The sequence below is a fragment of the Mesoplodon bidens genome (assembly GCF_964165515.1).
Source record: "Mesoplodon bidens genome assembly, chromosome: 3".
Taxonomy (NCBI): Eukaryota; Metazoa; Chordata; class Mammalia; order Artiodactyla; family Ziphiidae; genus Mesoplodon; species Mesoplodon bidens.
The window spans coordinates 99563234-99583015 of record NC_138178.1 but is presented as its reverse complement, the minus strand read 5'-3'; the positions used below and the strand labels follow the sequence as shown (position 1 = coordinate 99583015).

Here is a 19782-nt window from a genome sequence, read left to right as displayed (position 1 = left end):
GACAAATCCAAGTATTAATTGGGAGATGTCAGCTCTATTTAGAAGAGCTTCTTCGTCTCTTGTAGATTATATCAAGAAAGAACTGTGACCTTCTAAGAGCTATCCAACAGTGTCACTAAGACACAGCACTTAGCCCAGATCAGAAATGTAATCTCTAATGCTCCTCTCAGCATAAAATAGAATTCACCAAATTTGCAGACGTTTTCCTTAGAACCTACCATACTGCAGATTCTTTAGAATTTATGCGATCCTTATGAGCCCAGAAGCTACAAACCAGTAAACGGTCTTAGAAAACATTTGGTTACCAGAAAACAATGGTTTATCTTGTCCTCTGACAAAATTTGCATATGACTTACTCACTGAGTCAAGCATCTCACTGTGGACAAGCCAGATCATTCCTTTGATGGTAAATGATTGTCCATCTAAACCTGTTAATTAAAATATACAGCATTAGATTTTTTTTCCATTAGAGAATATCTCTATTGCCTACTGATTGGTCAAATAGAAACAATACCCCAGTTCTTAAATTTTGGAGATGACACACTCCTTCCCATGACAGTGAATGTATGCAAAGCCCACAAAATGTGGTGTATAAGAAATATCAAGAGGCTTTTGTGGTCTGTGGACCCCAGGTTAAAAACTATTGAGACACAAAGAATTTCAAATATGAAGCAAGATTTTCAGACATTTGTGTGACAACACAGAGCTTAGGGCGTCAAACTGGATTTTTGTTGATAACTTATAACACTGAGTTGATAATAATTAGTTGTATTGTGTGTCTTTAATGCATTTGGGTGGTAGAATTGGACAAAATAAATATTATATTTGATTTGGTGTTGCAAATAGATTTTTATTAAAATTTTCTGTTTATATAGGATAGCATATTAGTTGTCTAGGGCTGCCTTAAGAAAATACCTCAGACTGGGTGGCTTAAGCAACAGAAATTTATTTTCTCACTGTTATGGAGGCTGGAAGTCCTAGATCAAGGTGCCTGTAGGGTTGGTTTCTTCTGATGTCTCTCTTTGGTTTGCAGATAGCTGCCTTTTTGCAGCCTCTTCTTATGATTGTCCCTCTGTGGGTTCACACTCCTAGTGTCTTTTCATACGTCCAAATTTTTTCTTCTTAAGACACTAGTCAGATTGGATTAGGATCCACCATGTGACCTCATTTAATCTTTATGACTTCTTTAAAGGCCCTATTTCCCATACAGTCACATTCCTAGGTATGGAGGGTGGGGGGATGGGGGAGGTAGGGCTTCAACATATGAATTTAGGGGGAGACATAGTTCAGGCCGTAACACTAGTATATGAATTTACTTGCCTTTATTTGCCCCTAAAAGTGTTATTTCAAATTCCAAATTTTCATACTTGAATTATCCTTCAGAAACATTACATTGTATAGAAATTGCACCTCATTTTCTTATGTTAACCTGATGTCAATAAAACTGGCAATGGTTAATTTGTGGCCCAAAGAAAACAACCACAGACATAAGGCTTTATAAAGAGAAAATAGTAATAACTGTAGTTTGAAGACCTTTTCTTGGTCTTAAATGTCATCATGGAATAAGTAATGTAAATAATTAATATGTAGTTTTGAAAACATTTATAATATTTGTTTAATTGTCATGTTTGCTTTTAATGTAGAAGAATTGGTGTACAAGTTATTCTTGGCAACGGAAAGACTATACAAATTATATTTTAATTCTCACCACACTACTGAGTTTGCTATGTTACAAACATATCAACAATATATTTGCAAATCTGCCAACTGAGGTTGGAAATTGCAAGGGAGAAAGAATTGGTGGGTTTATATTACAATAGGCTAAAAGAGCAAACATTAGACATTTATTTAGAAATAGTACACTTATTGTTAACCTTCACTGTTAAACTAAACTTCCCAAATAAAATATCTTATATTGGTGTGCATGCAGAAATGACAAAAGGTGAATACAAAGAGGTAAAAATTATACAGCTGAAGCATGGACACAAATCCAAAGCAAATGAAATTAATATTGTATATTAAAATGGTAAATATTTAGGCAATAAATCTTACAATATCAAGGTTATCAGTAGGTCAACTTCCACATTTGTGAAAAAGGCCTCAAAAACAGACCAGTCTACTTAGTCCTTCTCCCTTACCAAAAGTCTTTTTTACAAAGAGGAAATCAGTATTTTGTGAGAATTAGATCTTTTTTTTTTCATTTTCCAATGAGCAACCAGTTTTAAGCAATATTAAAGACATTTGAACCCAGAAAATATGCAAAATATAAACAAAATTTTAACCCTATTGCATGGTGCATCAGATGAACAACAGAAATAATTGCTGTCAGTTTGTGCTTTTTTGACCAATAATTCTCTGTATTTCCTACAAGTAACTTGAGTGATGCAAATGACCTTATTTTTACAGCATGCTTTTATTAAATAGTTTATTATTTTGGCAGGCTAATAAAGATTTTGGTATTTGCTTTTATTTGCAATAATATTACCACCACATAAAAAAGGATTTTATGTTCTTTTTGAGGAACAAGGAGGATAAAAGTGGTGATGGATAGCGCAACTGAGGCATCAGCAATGAGCTGGAAATGAGACACATAAATATGAAAGCAGAGCTAAGAAAACAGAACTGCACCCTTGGCCTTTCTTAAAAGAGCATGCACACTTCATGGTTCATTCACACTGTTACAGAAACTCCTTTTGTTTCCAGTGAATCAGGGAATGCATGTAAAGTCTGAAACACTATTCTTACTCCTAGCTGACTGACTTCTTCTATTTAATTAGACTCATTCCGGGGAAATATTTCCAAGCTTTCTGAGGATGTTTAGACTTGAGGAAAAAAAATAATCAATTGACTAAAAAGTTGGTGGCTGGAGGGACGGAAGGGGAATCAAAACAGATTTACTATTTTTATCATTAATTAGCACAGTGCACAGAAATGAAAGCATTCCACACTGTAGCATCTTAGAGTCAATAGAGCAATTGTGTAGTATTTAAGGATATTCGATGTAGGTGGCTAGGCAATTGAATGTGTCATTAAGGACAAATAATATTATATATGTATATAAACATTGAGTAGACCACATTAGATGGAGGCTTTGGGAATTATAGCATTATATCTTGCCAGTGATGGTACGCGTTTATTCAAAAATTATAATTGTTTTTGTGTTGCATGTTTTCTGACAATGTCAGTATGTAAATTTTACATGTCAAATATTATATATTTATTGTCACCAGAGTAAGTTTAGTATTAATTTTATCTTTTTCCATTAATAACATGTTTCCTTGTAGCAGCATTTAATTGTTACCATGAATGAAAGCAGATTGTGATGAAGAAATGAAGGGAAGGTAAATCTTTTATTCAGGGCCAGAACCTGAATTGGCAGCTCTTAGCTCAGTAATATTCAAACGTGGAACTATTTTTCTTTGCACATGAAAGTGCAGCCAATAGATGAAAGTAGGAAGAAGTAATATGTTGTGAGCTGAGAAATCCACTGCTTTCATTATTGACATAATTCTTCAGATCTTACAGAGGGAGAGAGCTCTACCATTTGGACTCTTGCTGCAAAGACTTACAATAGACATGATTCTGACAAGAGGTTGGTGGTAGCTGAACAGACTTAACAATTAATGGTATGCCAAGGCTGAGTTCAGAGAATTGCTTTACCCAATGCCAATCATTCATTCCTGGCAGTAGCACTTCACATCTTTCCTGGGATGCCGTCCAACCACAGTGGCATCTAAAATATATCGAGCAGTGTTACAGTTGGAGGTGAAATTGAAACTTGCGCCAAACAGAAGTGACAAATTCACATGGCTGAGTGTTGCCTAGCAATCAGGTCCAAGGGGGATGTGGCAATTCTGCGTTTACCCATGGGGGTGTGTAAAGGGGGAAAGAAGTATTTACATTAGAGCTTAGGTGGTCTGACGAGTAGAGCCAGGTGTATGAGAGACTTCATTTCACTTCCAGAGTGTTAGGAGGTAGGAATTGAAGTGGCATAGGGAAAGGAGGGCAGCAGCTGAAGTTGGTAGGATAAGCAGCTTTCAAGTCGGAGGTTCTCAGCAATTAATATGGGGGAGGGGGAGAGCAGCAAGATGCCAAGATGCCAGACTTGCTTCAGAAATTCATGGCAATTGGCCATCCTGCTGCCTTTTGACTGCAGGCCTCTGATGCACCTCTGTTCAGCTGACACTTGGCAGCTGGGTGGCCCCAGGGTAAAGCGAGCAAATGGCGGCCTTCTCTTCCCAGAAATCCACCTGGGAGCAAAGCTCCCACTGGGCAGCCAGACTCAAGAGGTTAGTGGGAGGAATGGAACACTCAGACTGAAATTCTAACCTTGTGCCCTCATTTACTGTTTCTTTTGGAGGTTTCCCATTCCACCTATTTTTTATTGGTCTTTTCTTTATCTTGGAGAATGCTACTCAAACTCCCCCTACCCTATACTCTATAGTATGAAGTGACTGTCAGAATCAACGATCAACATACAAAACAGCAAGTGGATACATCAAAATATCAACTCTGGGGAAAGAGACACAGTGCTTGCCCTATAAAATTTTCTCAGGTCACAACCTGAGAAATTTTGTGCAAATAATTTTGTCTTGGGTTTTCCACCCCTCCTTATTTGGAAGAAGAATAAAACTGTAAATTTGTAGTGTAGATTTAACTGTTTAGTGGAGGAACTCATGGAGGTATTACAGCCACCACACCATAGATTGTTTTCTTCTTTGCCTACTTTGTTGTTGTTCTCTTTCTTTTGAACTGTTAGGACCTCATTAACCTGATGAGTCTAGACTTCACAGCCCTGTGTGAGAGAAGAGCCCAATCTAGACTGAGACGGTGGACATTGTCATTCCCCCATGTGGTGCTCACTAATCCATAGACTTACTCTTAATGAATCTCAGGCCTGAGTGAGTGCCCATTCCCAATGTTGCAAAACTTCAATACTATGTCTAGGGTGTTTGGCTAAATTTGTATGTAATCTGTTGTTTTCTCAAGACTATAACTTCTAAGGACAGGAACTTCTAATTAGGGTGAGATAAGATAAAAACGTGAAAACGTAAAGTGCTATGTAATTGTAATGTATTTTTGTTATTTCTATTATGTGTGGTATGCTGCTCATTTCACAATAGATGTTTAATAAATGCTGGTGGATCAGTGGACGGACTAGATTCATGGATGTATTGATAATGACTGATGAATGTATAAAACCACACATACATTTAAGAGATTCAATAGATCGGGCTTCCCTGGTGGCGCAGTGGTTGAGAGTCCACCTGCCGATGCAGGGGACACAGGTTTGTACCCCAGTCCGGGAAGATCCCACATGCCGCAGAGCGGCTGGGCCTGTAAGCCATGGCTGCTGAGCCTGCGCGTCCGGAGCCTGTGCTCCGCAACGGGAGAGGCCACAACAGTGAGAGGCCCGCGTACTGCAAAAACAAACAAACAAACAAACAAACAAACAAACAAAGATTCAATAGATCATAAAGCTGGCTAATAATAATAACAACAACTAAATTTATGGACTGCTCATTTTATGTCAGCCTAAATTCTTTACATTAATTAACTCATTTAATTCTCACAACAATATGAGGTAGATATTATGATTCTCATTTAAAATGAGAGGGTTGTTGCACAGAAAGTTTAATCAGTTTTCCCAAATTGTTAGTAAGTGAGAACTTCTTTCTAACTGGACTTCAGAAGTAACCTCCATTAATGGTATTAATTACCCATATATATTAAAATTTGGATCTATTCTATTTAATTTCTGTAAGCATGAAAAGCTAAAGCAGAATGCAGTCAGTACACTCTTGTGGTAGGCAGAATAGGACACTTCAAAAATTACCATATCCAAATCCCTGGATCCCCTGAATATATTAAGTTGCATGGCAAAAGGGAATTAAGGTTGCAGATGGGATTATGGTTGCATATCAGATGACCTGGATCTAGAGAGAGGTTATCCTGGATTAATCAGGTGGGTCCTATGTAATCACAAGAAAACACAAGGAATAATGAAGAGAGAGGCAGAAGAGTCAGTGTCAGAGGAATGCACTGAGAGAAAGACTTGACCACCATTATTATCTTTGAAGATGGAAGGGGACCATGATCCAAGGAATGCATACAGTCTCTAGAAGCGGGAAAAGGCAAGAAAATGGACTTTCCTCTGGGCCCTGCCCATACCTTGATTTTAACACAGTGAGACCCATTCTAGACTTCTGACCTCCAAAACTGTAGGATAATAAATTCATGTTGTTTGAAGTCATTAGGTTTGTGGTAATTTGTTACAGCAGAAACAGGAGACTAATACAGCTTTCAAATTCCAAGATTACAGAATGAATTTTGATTTCTCACTAATCCAATGCTGGAGTTTATTGACATAACTTCAAGAGTCAAAAATTGGAAGTCTTGGCCTGATTTAGATTCATTATTATTCTTATTTTCATTTGAACTATGTCCGAGGAAAATCTCTCTACATAATCTATAATTTCTGAACACTTTTTCTCTAAAACGAGCAATGTCTATTTTTATTCCATTTTAAGTATATTATGATCATTAAAATTATAGACATAGGGCCTCCCTGGTGGCGCAGTGGTTGAGAGTCCGCCTGCCGATGCAGGGGATGCGGGTTCGTGCCCCGGTCTGGGAGGATCCCATATGCCGCGGAGCAGCTGGGCCCGTGAGCCATGGCCGCTGGGCCTGCGCATCCGGAGCCTGTGCTCCACAATGGGAGAGGCCACAACAGTGAGAGGCCCGCATACCGCAAAAAGAAAAAAAAAAAAAAAAAAAAAAAAAAAATTATAGACATAGGCACCCAAAATTACCTGGAAAAGAGAGACACCACGTTCCATGGTCTATGATTTAAGCTCTTCTGCCCTGTTACTTCACTTTCTTTGCTCTTTGTCTCTCCTCTTCTTTCCCATCTTCCTTCACCTGTCCTTTGTTTAACTCTCAAAACAATGATCTCCTCAAACCTGATACTTCTCTGGCTAAAGATCCATTAAGAATGCATCCCTTTTTTAAAACCTCAGTACCCTAATATTTCTATTTCTCTTCTTTTCCCCTTTAGTAATAGTAGTATTAATAATGATAATAGATGGAATCCATTAAGCACTTCCTATGTGCTAATATTGTGATAAATGTTTTACATACATTGTATCATTTAATCCTCAAAAAAAATAAGAGGTAAGTACTCTTATTATTTCTGTCTTTCAGATAAGAAGAGGGAGGCATAAAGAGGGTTAGAAACTTGCCCTAATTCCGTTAGCTCAAAAGTGGAAGAGCTGGGATTCAAATCCAGAGAAGTGTCCACTTCAGGTGAGCGATCTTAACCTCACATTCTGCTGCCTTCTGGTTTAGTTTCTCCCTGGAAGCAGCTACTAGACTGCCTCCTATGCAAAAAGTACCTGAATTATGCATAGTGCTCAAGATAACAAAAGATAAAAGTGTTAAGTGCTCTGTCCTGAGGAGGGCCCTAGGTGGTTAAGAAATAAACAGAGTAAAAATGGGGGAAGTTAGAAATCCAGGCAGGTGTTGTGCACGCAAAAGCCAAAGTTACCCACAATGGAAAGCAGACCCTGAGAATATCAAGGCAGGGCCCTTGGCTTATTTAGTTTCATATTTTGAGCACTTAGCACCAAGCTCAGTGTACAGTGAGTGTTCCACCAGTGATTTTAAACCTGGGTTTGCTGGACCACCAGGGATGTGATGATAATATTGGAGAATCCATGTGTTTTACAGTCAGTATTCTAAAATGTCAAAGAAAGTGATCCATCTACAATGATAAGACTGCACAGACTGTTTAAAGAGATGAGTTTCTCGGCTGTTGGCTAGGATTCTACCAGTTCAGTAAGATTATATCCTGGTTACTTCATGATGACCAGAAACTTTGATTAATAGATATGTATGTGTAATAAAACAGGAAACCAAATATTGCTTAAAATAAATTTTGTTTGCTAAACAAAATATATCAAAACATAAGGACTGTGGAGTCTAATGAATTAAAAAGCTTTACTTAATGGTGAAAAATTTGAGAACCGTAATGTGTACTCAAATATTAATTAAAAGTTGAGTGAATAGGTTCAAATGTTGTGTCTCCAAATATCCCCAGTTATAATCTAATGCTTCTATTAACAGATTAATGAACTACTTCTTGTAGTCATCATACTTTAGTGCTAATTGGCTTATCAGCTGAACTTCTGTGACAGGTGACATGTAGCTGAGATCTGGGCACAGAAGGAATGTGAGTTTTAATCAGAGGGAAGACAAATTTTCTGGAAAGGGCTACATAATTTTATCTAGTAGGAAGTACTAAGGGGCTAATTTCTTTTGGGCTGGGGGGTGTAGGTGTAGAAGAGAGTAACATAAAAGGAGAAAAAGTATGGAAAGAAGAGATAATACAGCCAGAGACAAACATTATCTATTACACAATTTGCCTACTTCTGGTACTTTCAACCAAAACAGAAGCAATTAATAAATAATTTCTGGGCCTCTACATTAAAGGACTGTGCCATTCAAAATATGATTCAAAAAGCAAACAAATAAAAATATGATTTTTTTAAAGGGACAACATTTATTCCTTTTCCAAGGGTTACAGTAAAACCAGGTGGAAGAGAATGGTTTTAGCAGTTAGAAAAAAAAAAAATTACAAATCTGGGGTTTGGCCATTAAAAGTTATTTAAAACAATGGGAGGGGAAAAAAATAGACAACAAGAAGTTGTGTCACATTACATACCTCTCCCCCACCCCAAAGCTTAATACTTGCTTACCAAGTCAAAAAAGAGACACAGTTGATTCACAAGCTGGAGGTTTGAACTTGAGTAAGACATTTATAAAAACCTAAACGGTGGCAGTGTCCTCCCTAGCCCAGGGGCCACTAGGCACAGCACAAGAGACTAAAAACTCAACAGGGGAAAGCTGGACACTCAGGGTTTGGGAGTGTAGGCACCCCTAGATCTGGCTCAGGGATTTGGGGAGTAAACAAAACCTACTTGGAAAAGAATTGGGGAAGAAAACCAGCAATTGTCTTCTGCACAGGTGGGGACAGTGAAGGAGATAGGGACAGGGCCAGGAGCATTTCCCATCACTAACCTAACTTGGGAAACTGCAAGGGACCATCTTCAACTGGCCTTAAGAGGAAGACCAGATGGATGAGTGGAGAATCCACAGGAGGAAGAGGACGAGAGGGAACGTGGCTAGGGGGCAACAGCCCCTTCCTTTCTGGGCACAGGAAGGCAGCCAGGGCACCAGGTCCAGGCAGTGACCTCACAAGGACAGCACAGTTTTTGCAGCTTAAGGTCACCCACCTGCCCCCACCCAGCTACTCATTCTGCCCACCCGCTGGTGTAGGGCGCCTCTCCGCCCAGAGCGGTGGATGGCTCTGTGCCTGGGGCCCTGCCTCTTCTGTGTCTCCTCCCTTGGAGGCAGCACCAGCCTCTGCCCCTGTGGCCTGGGCCTCCTGGCTCTCAGGGGTGGCACATTGCCTTCCCTTCCCGGGCAGTGCCTTCCTCACTGCAGGCACCGACCCCCCCACCCCTGCCCTGCTCCTGCCCTTCCTGTGGGTGAGGAAGCAGACGGATCCCCCACCCCCCTTTCCGATTTCTCTTGAAGGACAGGCCACTCAATTTGGAAGCCTTCTTGAAAGAGAATTTCTTCTTCTTGGGGGTCTCCTTGGGGGAGACCTCCTCCTTGCCCTCAGCGCCCTGGCTAGGGGGTGCCGGCTCGATGACATCGCCAGTGGCCCCGGCTGCCTCCTCTGTTCCGTTCATGGGGGTGGGGGTGACTCCCTTCACCTTTGGGGGATAAGTCTGCATTGCTTTTCACGTGGCCGTTCTCCTGTCCGTTGATCTTAGCGGGGGAAGCGCCTGCTGCCTCCTCCGCGTTCACGTCGCGCGGGGAGACTTGGAGCTCTGGCTGCCCATGGCGGGGGTTCTGCTGGGGACGCCCGCAGCCACGCCGGGCTCGCGCCGCAGGGGATAGTTTGGTCAGGGTGGGCCTGGCCGGCGGAGGGGTGGGGCTCGCGCCTGAGTGAGAGGGGTGTGTGTGTGGGGGGGAACCGAGCTCCAACCCCGCTCAGCGCCAGATCCGCTAGCTGCGCGCCAGAATGCCTAAAATGTGATTCTTGTTCTTTGTCCTCAAGGGGAAATAAGATTTAAGCACCGGGCTGGCACTAGGATGAGGAGAGTAGGGCTCTTCATTTAAGCATATGAAAATGTATATAGTGACATAAAGTAAATCATCATTTCATTTAACAATACAGAGATATCATCAGGTAGTACAGGAAGAATTAACCGGGAAATGATAAAAATTTTGGGGGAGGGAGCCATCATTATGGCCTGGAATCCAGAGGTATTGAACCAATGTGCTGGGGTCTGGAGGGGCATCTATCTGACTTGCCCTATACTCCTAGACATGTGCCACACTGGATTACTCTTCCTAAAATAGTTTTTTTTACTCTCTCTTCTCCTAATAAATAGAAGAGAGCAACTGAAGCTCAAGGCACCCCTTTTTCTTCTCATGACAGCCCTAAGATTCTCAACCTAGCTGGCAAATGCTATAGCACTAATCAGAGTGCTGGACCCATAGAGCCACTCAATAAATACCTTCTAATTATATGGTAAGGAATAACAAACATTTAACTTGGAGAAGATCTCACCAAATGGCAACCCTACCACTTCCTAGCAGTATGAACTTGGGTTAATTACATATTGATTTTATTTTTCTTATCTGTGTAACAGGATTGCTAACTTCTACCAAAAAGGTTAACCAGTCTATAAGCGTAACTGAAATAACATGTAGACATATCTGATGCTTATTAGACAAATGTTGACTATAAATTTGATAGGTGACTATATTGCTATAGACAGATGGAGGCTAACACCTTTCATTGAGGGAAGTTGTGTGGTATTTAGAAATTGGGCCCTGCTGGTCCTTAATTTTTTTACCTACAAAATAAGGCCTTAAAACAGGTAGATTTGGAAGATCACTGAAATTCTAATGGTCTCTGTTTCTGAGAAGCAACCATCTAGTCAAATTCTTTCTAGGCCCTAAAGCACTGATACAATGTTGAATGTAAAAAGAATAATGGAAAACTTAGCACCAATTAAAGAGACAGCATACCATCTCTTTCCTCATTGTGCACATGCTTATATCTTGGATACGTATCAGTTGGGGTTAGTGGGTGATGATAGTATTAGGCTGGCAAAAACAAAAACAAAAATAAAAAGTAGTGAAAATTTTGTTTAGCCAAATTTATTCAATTTAATAAGAAACTACATCTTTTTTTTTTGATGTTGGGGGTAGGAGTTTATTAATCAATTTATTTATTTTTGCTGTGTTGCGTCTTCGTTTCTGTGTGAGGGCTTTCTCTAGTTGTGGCAAGCGGGGGCCACTCTTCATCACAGCGTGCGGGCCTCTTACTATCGCGGCCTCTCTAGTTGCGGAGCACAGGCTCCAGACGCGCAGGCTCAGTAATTGTGGCTCACGGGCCTAGTTGCTCCACGGCATGTGGGATCCTCCCAGACCAGGGCTCGAACCCGTGTCCCCTAAATTAGCAGGCAGATTCTCAACCACTGTGCCACCAGGGAAGCCCCAAGAAACTACATCTTATTCAGGGGTTCTTCCTACAATTTTGGTATCAAATTGTCTTTTCTTTATACAACGGTGATAAAAGATAGTACTTGTTTATTCAAATTACCTTTCATAGGAAATGAAAAGTTGGCAGCTTTATATCACTTTCCCAGTTTTTTCTATTGTTGGTTAATTTTTAGGTTCATAAAATTTGAAAATCTAGAAATCCCTGACCTATAGCACCAACCAATAAATAGTTTTTATTTTTATCATTAACATTGGCATTGTCATGAACAATGTTAAGAGGAAACTTTCTGAAAGGAATATCTGATTGTTTATTGAAAAGTACCAAGTTTTTAAAGCCTCACTGGCGTTTCTCAGAATCAAAGCCTAACCAGCCCTTCCCCCAGCTTCCCACCCCAACTCTGAGGAGGAAAAGATGTGAGAAGAAAGAAGAAGCAAGAGTCAGATTTTTTTCTGCTTCTGTGGGATCCTACTATCTGAAATATTTACAAGTGTGGAAATGACACAGAGGAAGCCCACTTACTGCTGGAGTAGAAAGGTCGGAACTGGGCTTGCAGCATCCTCAGTGAGCCAGCTCAGAAGGCTTCCCTGCCCTGACCTAGCTCCAGGCAAGTAGCTATCAGGCTTGTTTGGGGTAAGTGATGCAAGGAAGATAAAACACCAACAGCAGTTTTAATGTCAGAACTGCTGCTTGAGTTGCCACACTCCCAGCAGAATAATACAGCCACATTTTAGAGGATTTTCATGGGATGAAATTTTAACAGGTATATTAGGAAAACTGAGGGGAGTAACTCTATAAAAGTTTAGAGTCTATGCATAGTGGACTTGGTGGTAGATTTTTAAATCTACAGTAAAGGCTTGGTTTTGACTACCTTCTGACTAACTTTCAAAGACATTTCTATTGTAAATTAATAATAAACTTTTATAATGACTGGAGATATTTTCTGACTTAAGAACTTAATTGTGAAATTGTGAATCTATAAATGATTTGCAAATGTAAAAAACTGCTATTGTTGCTACTATTTTTTCTATTTACCAGCAATATTTTTCATATTCTTATCATTGTCTCTCTATTGAATTTGACTTGAAAAGTAATATTTATTTGCATATGTCAACTTTGAGTGTTATGATGAGTTGTATCAGACCTGCTGTTCAGACATATTGACATTAAGTAAAGAGGAACAAAGGAACCTAGGAACAGACTCTGAGAGCTCACCAGATTAACCTGTTATCAGAACCAAGAACATATATTTAGAAGTTTGGTTTGCTCAAACGATATCAAGCCCTGTACACAGTCCCAGGTACTTATTTAGTCTGAACAGAGATTCACATATAAGGAAGTATGCCAAACAACCTCATGTCAATCAGTGACAGGAATAGTTGCAATAATACAAATAGACTCAACAACAGCAATGATAATGTATTTTCCCTAGAGAACGAATATACTCTCCAACATGGTGGCATTACCTGGTCCTCAGTTAAGATTTGATATTTTCCTGCTTCGGAGAGCATCCCACCCTTTGACCTCTTCTTCTGAGTTGAGAATTATTATTCTCTTGTTGTGATTCTATTTATCTCTTAGAGAAGACGGGAAGGAGTTTCATCTCTTTCCCATTTTTATGCATCATTTGTGACTGGATAACCTATATTAAAATGATTACAATGTGTACCAGAACGCCATTCATGCATGCACCTGTTTTCTTCAGGTTTATTCTGACAGAGTATGTGTGTGTTTGGTAGTGTTGGAAGGGAAGATAATAAGTACAGCCAGGTATATTTTGACAAAACACTTGAATGTCATAAAGCAAAATTTACTATTTTTCTTTTGTAAGCCAAAAAAAAACCATTCATCAGTTAATCTATTAAAGCTGAATTGCCTAGAGAAATATGTTTATTTTCTTTAACTGTTTTATATTGTATTTTGATTTTGAAAATTATTCTTAAATTCTTCCCCAGTCCTCATATGTCTGTAATTTTTAAAGATAGTCTCACCAGTCAGAGTGGATCTCCAGGTATATGAGTGTGAAATCTGGGGGAAGGTGGCACACACAACTTTAATATCTCTCCCGTCTTTAGACTTGTGGCAAAATCCTTTAAACATAATGTTGTGTTTTAATCACATCATTGAAAAAAGATCAAAAATAGAAATTTTAAAATAATTTTTGTCAAAACTAGAGCACTATGGTCTAAAGAATATTTATGAACTCATGCTACCTCAAGATTGCAGGTCAGGCATGGTTATTCAGGTGTGGCTCCCTGACCAAGTCATGCAGGGAAGGATTTTTACCTGTAGACTTTCAGACAAGAACTTTTAGAGAATGAACATGTAGCTTACCTCTAAATTAACTTCCTTTGAAATCAATATGTGTTATTCTGGGAAAGTAAAGGAATATATAGACTACATTAATGTATAGGATTTGAATGGACCACCCTAAGAACAAGGCATATATTTGTATGTAAGGATGTGTGTGTATGTACACACACGTCTAATAGTCTAGTAAAAAAGAGCCCATAGACCTATATTCAAACGTAAGTACACATATTCATACTTCATGCTCAAGCACAATTCTGACATCATTGACACTTTGCATTGGAATAGGACAAGCTGGTATCACCAAACTGGAAAATTAATTCACTCAATCCTTAGTATGCTCATGGAAGCCGTACAATTCATTATAAGCATATTGCCAATAGAAATACAAACAAACAGCATGTGTATCCTATTAGATCTAAATCATAGCAGGGAGCCGAGCTGGTGGAAATATAATGCATCCAGCCTTAAGCATTCTGAGTTGTACTCATGAATGACTTACTCTATGCCTGGATTCCACTCCAGTTCCTTATAATTTACACTGGGTTATTATATGTTGTGCCTCTTCCCATATCAGCTGTCTCCATAAGGGACTCATGCATTATGGAGTCAGGGAAACACTCAGGACCAGTCCAAGAATGCTTTGTCCATTGGGGAAAAGTCAAAGTAAAAACTATTCCCTATGTAAATGCACAAAAAAATTCTGGTTCCTAAACATCAGATGCTCCTGAAACCCCGCCTAAGTAAAGTCTAATAGCTGGTCTCAAGAAGAGTGTGGCTGGCAGTTTGGAGTAGATAATTTAAGCTGTCATGAAGTTGGGGAGCCTGGCTGGTTAAATCTTTTGCAAGCCTATTGCTTCTCCAAACACTTCCCACGGTATCTAACACACAAACATACTTTATTGAGCATCAGCAAAAGTTGTTTTTCACCCACCCCTACTAAATTATTCAGACTAATATAAGAATTAAGACCAATGAAAGGAAAAAAGTAAAACCATAAGTGTCTAAAAGTCCATTGTTCAGACAAGATTTTTTTTTTAATTTGGAAATTGCAGCACTCATTCATGGATACCCTGCTTTTAAATTTCAATATAACATTAGTAATACTTTCCACTTTAAACACTATATTCTTGAACCTATATTGAAGGGATGTTTTGAGTTCTATATGTTACCAGGCTAACCAGTTAAAAAGTGAAATATTCAGTTAATGCTATTCCAATCAATGAGCATGTTTCTTAGAAAAAAAGATATTTTTATGGAAACTAGATATATGCTCTAATAACAGACAGATTTTATATATTTTGCTCACTATTGTATTGCTAGTGACTACACCATAGGAGGCATTCAATACATATTTGTTGAATGGGAGAAAGAAATCAGTGGTTTGTGACATGTCAGAGAGAGAACACAGCTCTGAACAGGTGATGTGTTTATCACAGTGGAGCTTATTTCTCTATGTTAGTATGCTCAGAAATCCAGAGGAGAAGACTTGAAGCAAGTTTTAATAAAGGGTGTACTAATATCTGTTCTGATCTGATATTTGTCTATGGTCAGAACAGGGTCAAAGGGGTCTGTTAAAGATGTATTTGGCTACAAATAACAGAAGACTACCACAGTGGCCCTAAGAGACCAGGATTTGTCTTCTGCAGCAAGAAGTTTGGGAGTAGGTAGTACAGGGTAGGTGTGGCAGCTCAGTAATTCTACTAGGAACCTCAATTCTTTCCATCTTTTTGTTCTGCCAAACATAGTTTGCAGGCTCTTGCTTTCAAGCTTGGCATCTTATGATTGCAAGAAAGATGCTTGCTGCCATGTCTTATGCTAATATTTTATCAGACAAAAGGAAAGATAAAGTGAAGAGGGAGTCAGGCATGGATGGTGACTGCATCAAGAAGCAACAGATTTCCCACCAATCCCAGCAGATGTCTACTTACGTTTCATAGAGCAGGACTGTGCCACATGATTAGATTGCCATGGAGTATGGGAAAGCAAATGATTTTAGCTAGACAGTTTGTTACGTCTCCAAAAAGCCAGGGTCCTATTAGACAAAGCAGAAGTGAGGAAAGACATTGGGTAGGCATCTAGCCATGTCTGCCCCAGGACTGAAGTGAAGAAATTAGTCTGTCATAACATAAAATCTGAACAGCGCTTCTCTGATTTCACCCTTCTAAAAGTAAATTCAGACTAAAGTAGTTCTATGGGGCAACAGTTTTAGCGCACATTTTTTCATGATTGAGTTAATTCAGACCTTGTTGTTTTCATAAATAGCTTAATAGGTGATGACTTCTTGATGAATTTTCATCCTGTATTTGTGGCCTAGGGAAAAAAAATTCCTTTCTACTGCCCTGAACTTAAAGTCTTCTATTATCTGGACCAACTTCTTCCTTATTTCTCCTTTCAAAACCATTTTCTCTAAATAGCTCTCTGAGAAGGAGTATAAAGAAATTCATACCCAAATGTTAATGTTTGACAGTGTCTTTCTATATTGTCCTGTATGGGGGCTATTTGAGGTTTATTGGGATAATTGCCTAAAAGTCTAGCTCTAATTTCAGAAAGAGTGGCCAAGAGGGATATTTTTGAATTCAGGAAACTTAACCTTAGTTATGTAGTCACCCATCTGGGCAGTTGTCTTTCTTATCTAAGAACTGAACTTTGTTTTTATTTACCAAGAGTGGTATAAAGGTAATAATAATCTTTCTCTCTTTAATACTTGACAATGTGCCAATGGAACAATGATTCCTTTAGCAGGTGACCTATGTGAATCATGTAATTCTATGACTCCTTGCTCATAGAAACATAAGCAATTTAATACTTGTTAGGAGTTGGAGATGCTCAAATCTTTGTTAAGGTTCTGGCCCTTTCCTTGGTTTCATTACTTTTATAATAGGCCAAGACTTTTATTAATATAATGTAGGGAGATGTTTGGCAGAAAGGTATAATGTAAGCTGATCCCTTGTAAATTTAAGAAAACTAGAAAGAGGGGAGGGAATAAGTCGTTCGTGACTAAAACAGTGGATGCTGTCGTTGCAGGTGTTCATGAATGTTGTATGTGCACCCAGAAAATCTTTATAGTCTTCAAAACAATTTGTCTTCACCTAAAAACCACACAGACTTATTATGTATTTACTGCTCACCACCCTGCTTGGTCCTGTAATTTTCCTTTTTTGCCTGCAGGCTTAACATTCTTGGCAAAGAAGAAGGCTTATGGGAAATATTCATTGACTTCTTATTGAAGCAGTGTTGTTTCTGCATGGGAGCCAGGCTCAAGGAGTGTAGCTACAGATCCCAGAACAACTTCCTTGATTTTACAAGAAGGGCTCTGAGGGACCCTTATACTGCAATAATATGAACAGAAACTCTCATTCTAAAGTTTCACAGAAATGCACACCACCCTCTCCTTGCTCATATTGCTAGAAGACCTTGCCTTAGAGAATGAGAACCTGGGCTCTAGGTGTATCTGGACAAGAGACATCTGAATGGGCATTGTCTCTTCTGTTATTTGCTCTAGGACACCCTCTCGTCTCTGTCCTAGTATCTCCCATGCAGGCCTCCTTCTGAGGCTGTTTGGGGTCTTCCTCTCTGTTGGACTATGTAATAGCCCCAAACTTTCTGCCCTTGGGTGGGAGTGGGGGATGAGAATGTGTAGAATAAATGTAAATGGATCTTTTCCAATACTTGTCAAGGAACAAGAAACGTTAGAGAAGAATTTCTTTGCCCCTACATGGAGCACATTGTCCCTGACTGTTCAAAATAAGTGTCTCAGTTTCAGAGAATCCCATCCCTCAGGAATGCCACAAGAATAGCCCCAATTAGCAGAATGTAATTACTTGAGTCGGAATCATATACTTAATGATGAACCTTTCCTCCCAAATGGCATGAAGTCTTGAATAATTTAGAAGGAAAAAACAATTAAATATAAGGGGACCCTCCTTAGAATTAGGGATGCTTGTGGCCATGCTCATGCATATGCATGCTGTAAGGGAGGGCTAGTACTAGAGAAGTTTAACCAGCTTTAAAGTGGAACAGAGTTGATATTTTCAACCTATAAAAATCTCATTTAAATACATAGAATGACATCAAGATCCCATATAGATAAATGGACAAAAGTTACTGAGATAATTATTCAGGAGAAAATAAAACCAGGAAATAAAGAAAATGTTCACCTTCAGGAGGAATCCAAAACATGCAGATTAAAACAGCAATAAAGGCCCATTTTATATCTATTAAAGTAAGGAAAACTTTAAAAAGTGATATTATATAATGCTAGTGAGATTGTGGAGAAGCCAATATCTGTATTTATTGCTGGCTGCAATGTAAAACTTCTGGAAACAAATTTGATCATTTTATTATATCAAAAGCCTTGAGACAGGTTTATGACCAGTGATCCTAAGAAATAACTAAATAAAATCTTAAAAGCTACATGAACTAAGAGTAACTGCTATATTTTCTATAAAAGCAAAACTTAGAAGCAAATATGAAAAAAAGCACAATAGTTACAAATTATAAAATAATAGTTCAATGGAATATAATATGTCTTTTACAATGGATGATTAAAATATACTAGCATGGGCTTCCCTGGTGGCACAGTTGTTGAGAGTCCGCCTGCCGATGCAGGGGACACGGGTTCGTGCCCCGGTCCGGGAAGATCCCACATGCCACGGAACGGCTGGGCCCATGAGCCATGGCCACTGAGCTTGCGTGTCTGGAGCCTTTGCTCTGCAACGGGAGAGGCCGCAACAGTGAGGGGCCTGCGTACCACAAAAAAAAAAAAAAAAATGCTAGCATATGATACAGGAAATAAAAAGATTCAAAATTTAAATTACACTGTGGATATAGCTATGTAAAATATGTAACTATATGTGTAAACACTAAAAGGATGTTTATAAAATAGTATCAATGTATCAATGTAGTATGATTTTCAGGGATTTATTTTTATTCTAAAATTTGTTTTAATATGATAAAATTTTAAATCTGTAATGAGTTTATTGAGGAGCTTCAACTTGTTAGGGATAAACATGAATTAGATTTATTTCTCTGATAACTCTGTACTATGCTGACCTCTCTATTTTTTGCTGAGGTACTACTTCCAATTCTATGACTTAACAGTCTTTTCAGTTATCAGAACAGTCTTTCTAGTTTTTTAAAACTCAGTCCTGTGTGTTTTGCATCTTCAATCTCACATTCAATTCAAAACTTTCCCATTTCCCCCACAGCTCTAGTTAGATTTATGACTTGCTATGGACTGCATGTTTGTGCTTCACCAGAATTCATGTGCTGAAACCCAAACCCACAGTGTAATGGTATCTGGAGGTGGAGCCTTTGAGAGGTAATTAGGTTTAAATGAGGTCATGAGGGTGGAGTCTTCACAATGGGATTAGTGCCCTTATAAGAAAAGGCCTGCTCCATGCAAGCATGTGGTGAGAAGGTGGCTGTCTGTAAATCAGGAAAAGGGGCCTCACCAGAACCCAACCATACTTGCACCTTGAAGTTGGATTCCCCACACTTCAGAACTATGAGGAATAAATTTTTGTTGTTTAAGCCACCCTTCTATAGTATTCTGTTATAGCAGCCCCAAATGACCAAGACAAGACTCATTTCCCTTCCCTCTTTCCTGTACTTCTATTCTGATGGACATGGTTTCTTATATGTTTCTTTTCAACAGGCTAATCTCCATCTAATGCTGATTGGCCATCATTCTCCTTTGGTTTCTTGGAGGGCCCTAGGAATGCCCCTTCTATAATCTCCTGGAATGGGAGATCCAAGTTGGCTTTAATCTTTTCCTGCCAGGTCAACCCTTCTCACAAGCCACCCACTCTATATATTCTTACTGCTGGGATCCTCTTAGTTAATAGACAGCCTTCCTGGGGTTAATACCAGCAAGTCAGCTCAAGCCA

At 39.1% G+C, this 19782-nt stretch overlaps 1 long non-coding RNA gene and 1 pseudogene across 2 annotated transcripts in view; one reads left to right on the top strand and one right to left on the bottom strand.

Annotated features, from left to right (window-relative positions):
- The window catches only part of LOC308613940, a 33787-nt gene extending 26338 nt beyond the window's left edge, over window positions 1–7449 (top strand). The window contains exon 3 of the long non-coding RNA XR_014015354.1: window positions 7204–7449. This is a non-coding gene — a long non-coding RNA (uncharacterized lncRNA). The remainder of the gene's footprint in view (window positions 1–7203) is intronic.
- A 1862-nt stretch (window positions 7450–9311) lies between these two features.
- LOC308614050 (MARCKS-related protein-like) lies at window positions 9312–9908 on the bottom strand (annotated as a pseudogene). Its single transcript has one exon. The product of its transcript is annotated as an MARCKS-related protein-like (transcript).
- Between the last annotated feature and the right edge of the window lie 9874 nt (window positions 9909–19782).